The sequence below is a fragment of the Zea mays genome, chromosome 6 (assembly GCF_902167145.1).
Source record: "Zea mays cultivar B73 chromosome 6, Zm-B73-REFERENCE-NAM-5.0, whole genome shotgun sequence".
Taxonomy (NCBI): domain Eukaryota; kingdom Viridiplantae; phylum Streptophyta; class Magnoliopsida; order Poales; family Poaceae; genus Zea; species Zea mays.
Window position 1 is genome coordinate 97,424,380 of NC_050101.1, and position 6,000 is coordinate 97,430,379.

The following is a 6,000-nucleotide window of genomic DNA, read 5'->3' on the forward strand; positions in this document are numbered from 1 at the left end:
TTTGTTTTCTAGCTCAGAATTATAAACTATGTTGAATTCTGTTTACCGGGCTTCGGGCTGGCCCGAACCACAATTGGGCCTGGGCTTTTCGGGCTGGCTCGGCACGAAAAACGGCCCGAAGGGCCGTGCCTGGGCCTCTGGCCAGGCACGTAGGACTGTGCAGGCCCGGCCCGGCAGGCCCGTGGGCCTGGTCGTGCCGTGCCTATTTGGGCCGTGCCAGGCACGGGCCCGGGCCGTGCCGGGCCGGGCGGCCCGTTTGCTCATCAATACTGACCACTACTCATTTTTTTCTCTCCTGTGGAAACAGAGCCACGCCGGGAAAGGACGGAGTGGTCAGCACAGGGTACGGCCGCCACGTACCGCGACAGCAACCGATCGAGCAATGCGAATCTCATCGTCACAAAATCACACGTACGGGCGAAAATCTCGCCTCGCTAGCTTTTCCTGGCGTGGAGTGCTGCTGGACCGCGCGCGCGTCTCCTTCGACCTTCGTCACCAGCGGCCGCGCGGACTTGGAGCTCGTGCGGACGGCGGGATGGAGCCGGCGCCTACGTACGGACTTGGCTTCTCTGATTTTTGTTTTCAATTTCTCCAGTACGTATACACACACAAAAAGTTGCTGATTATTGCAATTAAGTCAAAAGAGTGTAATGATCATACAAAATCTACATAATAACAGCGTGGCGATAATGTAATCTAATAATGACGCGTTCAGAAAAGCTTCTCCATCAAGCAAAGGGTCATTAGAGCACTAGGGCATCGTCCATGGGTGCTACGCCGGCTACGACACGTTCAGAAAAAGCTTCTCCGTCAAGGTTAAAATAGAACACCCTTCCTTTTTGACCGCATGCATGGTTTTTGGACCAAATGATAGGAAGATCTCAACCACCTCTCCCACCCACATTACTTTTTTTTTGAGTGTGTGTGCTCTAGCTACGGACAAGTACAGCAGTGTACGAATACCGCCGGAACCACTGGTGCAAAAACTGGCGTCGACAGCCTTTCTATAGTGATGCGTGTACATTTATGTGTGTTTATATTAGACATGCATTCTTCGTAATCATGCTCGTACATATCACTACCGGAATTTGCCTCTTTGCCGAGTGTTTTATTTCGGACACTCGGCAAAAAAGCTCTTTGCCGAGTACTACGCAAAAAAACACTCGGTAAAAGAAAACACTCGACGAAGAAGCTCTTGCCGAGTGTTGTATTTTTGACACTCGGCAAAGAGTTTCTTTGTCGAGTTCTTTTTTTGACACTCGGTAAAGGGCTCTTTGCCGAGTGTCACAAATACAACACTCGGCAAAGAGCTCTTTGCCGAGTGTTTTTTTCCAACACTAGGCAAAGATAATTTAAAAAACACATTTTAAAGTAGTAAATTAATTCAAATGAAAATGTTTTCAACTACAAATTTATATAACTCATCATGATGTATAATTTATATATTGAATATTTCTTCATATGACAAAATAAAAATAAATTTGTTCATAAAACCTATATCTCTCTCGTAGTTTATGAAACTACGAGAGAGACGCATAGAATTTGTGCATATTGTTAGAACCATCATGTGAGATAAACAAATGACCAAACAACCAAAATAAACTTTGTATATCTTGAGAAGTTATAGAAGTTTATAGTTGACAACTTTTTTATTTGAAGTCATATTGTCAACGAAAACTACGTCTGAATTTAAAAAATTTAAATTTTGAAAACGACTTCGAAAGAAAAAACCACCAACATGGAAGTTGTAGGTATTGAAGAGTTATGAAACTTTGTAGTTGACAATGTTTTGGTTTGAAATCATCTTGTTATGCAAAATTATGTTTGAATTTTAAAATTTGATTTTTTCAAACTGACTCGGATGGAAAAACCACCAAAATAAAAGTTATAGGTCTTGAAATGTAATGAAACTTTGTAGTTGACAATTTTTTGATTTGAAATCATCTTATCATTGAAAAATTCGTGTGAAGTTTTCAAATTTAAAATTCAAATTTTGTACATGAGAATGAAAACGTAATATAGACATAATTGGTGTAGTAGTGTAGTGGTATAGGAGGGTATGCGCGAGAGAGAGGTTGCAAGTTCGAATCTCACCATTTACAAAACATATAAGTTTGATTCAAAATAATAGTGAAAAATGATAGGGCAACGGGTAAGGTGATAGGTAGGGTTGGAGAGTTGTTCCTAGAATTTTAAAAAATGTTTTGTTGTTTTTTTATTTTTTTTATTCTTAATTTGCCGAGTGTTTTTCTTTGCCGAGTGCTTTTTGACACTCGGCAAAGTATTTGCCGAGTGTCCGAAAAAAAGTACTCGGCAAAGAACCCTTTGCCGATGAAATATTTACCGAGTGTTCTTTGCCGAGTGTAAAATAGCCTTTGCCGAGTGTCTTAAACACTCAGCAAAGAACGCGATTCGGGTAGTGTATACATAGTATAGCAGGAAGTTGTCCGTAAGTTGCTATAGTTTCTATATATTATATAGATAGATATTGTCGGGGACCATAATCAGGGGTACCCTCAAGGCTCCTAATTCTCAGCTGGTAACCCCCATCAGCATAAAGCTGCAAAGGCCTGATGGGTGCGATTAAGTCAGGGATCAGTCCATTTGAGGGACTCGATCACGCCTCGCCCGAGCCTAGCCTCGGACAAGGGCAGCCGACCCCGGAGGATCTCCGCCTCGCCCGAGGCCCCCCTCCAGCGGCGAACATATTTCCGGCTCGCCCGAGGCCCTGTCTTCGCCAAGAAGCAACCTTGACCAAATCGCCGCACCGACCGACCAAATCGCAGGAGCATTTAATGCAAAGGTGGCCTGACACCTTTATCCTGATGCGCGCCCCTCAGCCGGCAGAGCCGAAGTGACCGCCGTCACTTCGCCGCTCCACTGACCGGTCTGACAGAAAGACAACGCTGCCTGCGCCGCTCCGACTGCGGTGCCACTTGACAGAGTGAGGCTGACAGGCAGTCAGGCCCGGCCGCAGGCACCATAGGAAGCTCCGCTCCGCCCGACCCAGGGCTCGGACTCGGGCTAAGCCCCGGAAGACGGCGAACTCCGCTCCGCCCGACCCAGGCTCGGACTCGGGCTAAGCCCCGGAAGACGGCGAACTCCGCTCCGCCCGACCCAGGGCTCGGACTCGGGCTAGGCCCCGGAAGACGGCGAACTCCGCTCCGCCCGACCCAGGGCTCGGACTCGGGCTAAGCCCCGGAAGACGGCGAACTCCGTTCCGCCCGACCCAGGGCTCGGACTTGGGCTCAGCCCCAAAAGACGACGAATTCCACTCCGCCCGACCCAGGGCTCGGACTTGGGCTCAGCCCCAGAAGACGACGAACTCCGCTTCGCCCGACCCCAGGACTCAAACTCCGCCCTGGCCTCAGCCAACGGCCTCCGCCTCGCCCGACCTAGGGGCTCGGACTCGACCTCGGCCACGGAAGACAGACTCGACCTCGACCTTGGAGGAGCCTCCACATCGCCCAACCTAGGGCGCGGGCCGGCCACGTCAACGGGAGGCGCCATCATTACCCTACTCCAAGCTGACTCAGGCTACGGGGAACAAGACCGGCGTCCCATCTGGCTCGCTCCGCCAGCTAGGCAATGATGGCGCCCCGCATGCTCCCTGACGATGGCGGCTCTCGGCCCCCTTACGGAAGCAAGAGGACGTCAGCAAGGACTCGATAGCCCCGACAGCTGTCCCTCCGCCAGGCTCCAGCGCTCCTCCGACGGCCACGACATCACACAAACCGGGCGCCAAAATCTCTCCGGCTGCCACGATGGCGTGTACTTAGGGCACTAGCTCTCCTCCGCTAGACACGTAGCACTCTGCTACACCCCCCATTGTACACCTGGATCCTCTCCTTACGCCTATAAAAGGAAGGACCAGGGCCCTCTTAGAGAGGGTTGGCCGCGCGGGGACGAGGACGAGACAGGCGCTCGCTTGGAGCCGCTCGCTCCCTCTCCCGCGTGGACGCTTGTAATCCCCTACTACAAGCGCACCCGACCTGGGCGCGGGACGAACACGAAGGCCGCGGGATTTCCACCTCTCTCACGCCTGTCTCCAGCCACCTCACTTCCCCCCTTCGCGCTCGGCCTCGCGTCGACCCATCTGGGCTGGGGCACGCGACGACATTCACTCGTCGGCCCAGGGACCCCCCGGTCTCGAAAAGCCGACAGTTGGCGCGCCAGGTAGGGGCCTGCTGCGTGTTGATGAATAGCTTCCCGTCGAGCTCCAGATGGGCAGTCTCCAGCAACCTCTCTGGCCCAGGACGGTGCTCCGTTTCGGGAGTCTTGAGTTCATGTCCCTCGACGGCAGCTACGACATGATACTCCTTCCACCGCCGTGTGACAACGACGATGGCGACCGACAACCCGCCCGCCGGCGGCGGAATCGACGACGTCTTCCCCACGTGGTGGAAGAACAACATTCGAGCTCGCCTCGTCCTCTTCCCCGCCGATGGAGGGGGAGGCGGGGCAACCAAGGCCAAGCAGGAGGCAGTGCCTCGTCGGCTGTCGAGCGAGTCGACAGCGCCAGCACCCCAACGGGGGGCGCGCCGGGCATCGACCTCGCGCTTGAGACGAAGACGAGCGCTGTCTCCCCGCGACACGCCAATCCCGAGCAAACGGACGACGCCAGCACGCTCGCGGAAGGCTTGCTAGGTGTCACCCTCGTACCTGATACGACGGTGCAGTCAGTCCTCGACGTGACTTCATCACCGCCCGTCGACCAAGAGGTACCGACTGATTCCCATCCCACGCCTTTCGGATTCAGCCTCGACCCGCCTAGCGGCTTCGCTTTGGCGGACGCTCTCGTAGAGGCGAGTCCGAACCCTCTGGGGTTTCGTATGCGGTCACCTTGGGACCGGCTGACGGACGTCTCGACCTACGGGCCCTCTAGGTCCGAGGAAGACAACGAGCCCAGCTTCTGTTGGGATTTCTCCGGACTTGGCAACCCTAGTGCCATGCGGGACTTCATGACCGCATGCGACTACTGCCTTTCCGACTGTTCCGACGGTAGCCGTAGCCTCGGCGACGAGGGCTGCGGCCCAAGCCACGAATGTTTCCACGTCGATCTAGGGGGTCCCTCCGAAGGCAACCATCTCGGCATGCCGGAGGACGGTGATCTCCCTAGGCTGGTGCCTCGCGTTGACATCCCACGGGAGCTAGCTGTGGTCCTCGTTCTGGCGGGGGGTCACGACCCACAGCTCGAGCAAATCCGCGGGATGCAGGCCAGGCTCGACGAGGGAGCAGGGGCGCTTGAGCCAATCCGCCGGGACGTCGGGCAGGCATGGGCGGGCCAACCTCCGGCCGGAGAAATGCGTCATCTACCCCAGGGCTTCCAGCACCGCATCGCCGACGATGTCAGGGTCAGGCCGCCACCCACATCCAGTGGAGTCGGCCAGAACCTGGCTGCAGCAGCAATGCTCCTCCGCGCGATGCCGGAGCCATCAACCACCGAGGGGCGGCGAATCCAGGGAGAGCTCAAGAATCTCCTGGAAGGCGCCCCGGACCGGCGGGCCGAGAGCTCCGCCTCCCGAAGGTAGGGGTACCCCTCGGAACATCATGTCGCGACTTCCCGATTCATGCGGGAAGCCTCGGTCTACACCGGGCGCACGCGCAACACAGCGCCTGTGGCCCCGGGTCGCCTCGGCAATGAGCACCATCACCACGACCGTCGGGCCCACCTCGACGAGAGGGTGCGCCGAGGCTACCACCCCAGGCGTGGGGGACGCTACGACAGCGGGGAGGATCGGAGTCCCTCGCCCGAACCACCCGGTCCGCAGGCCTTCAGTCGGGCCATACGACAGGCGCCGTTCCCGACCCGGTTCCGACCCCCGACTACTATCACAAAGTACTCGGGGGAGACGAGACCGGAACTGTGGCTCGCGGACTACCGTCCGGCCTGCCAACTGGGTGGAACAGATGATGACAGCCTCATCATCCGCAACCTCCCCCTGTTCCTCTCCGACACCGCTCGCGCCTGGTTGGAGCACCTACCTCCGGGGCAGATCT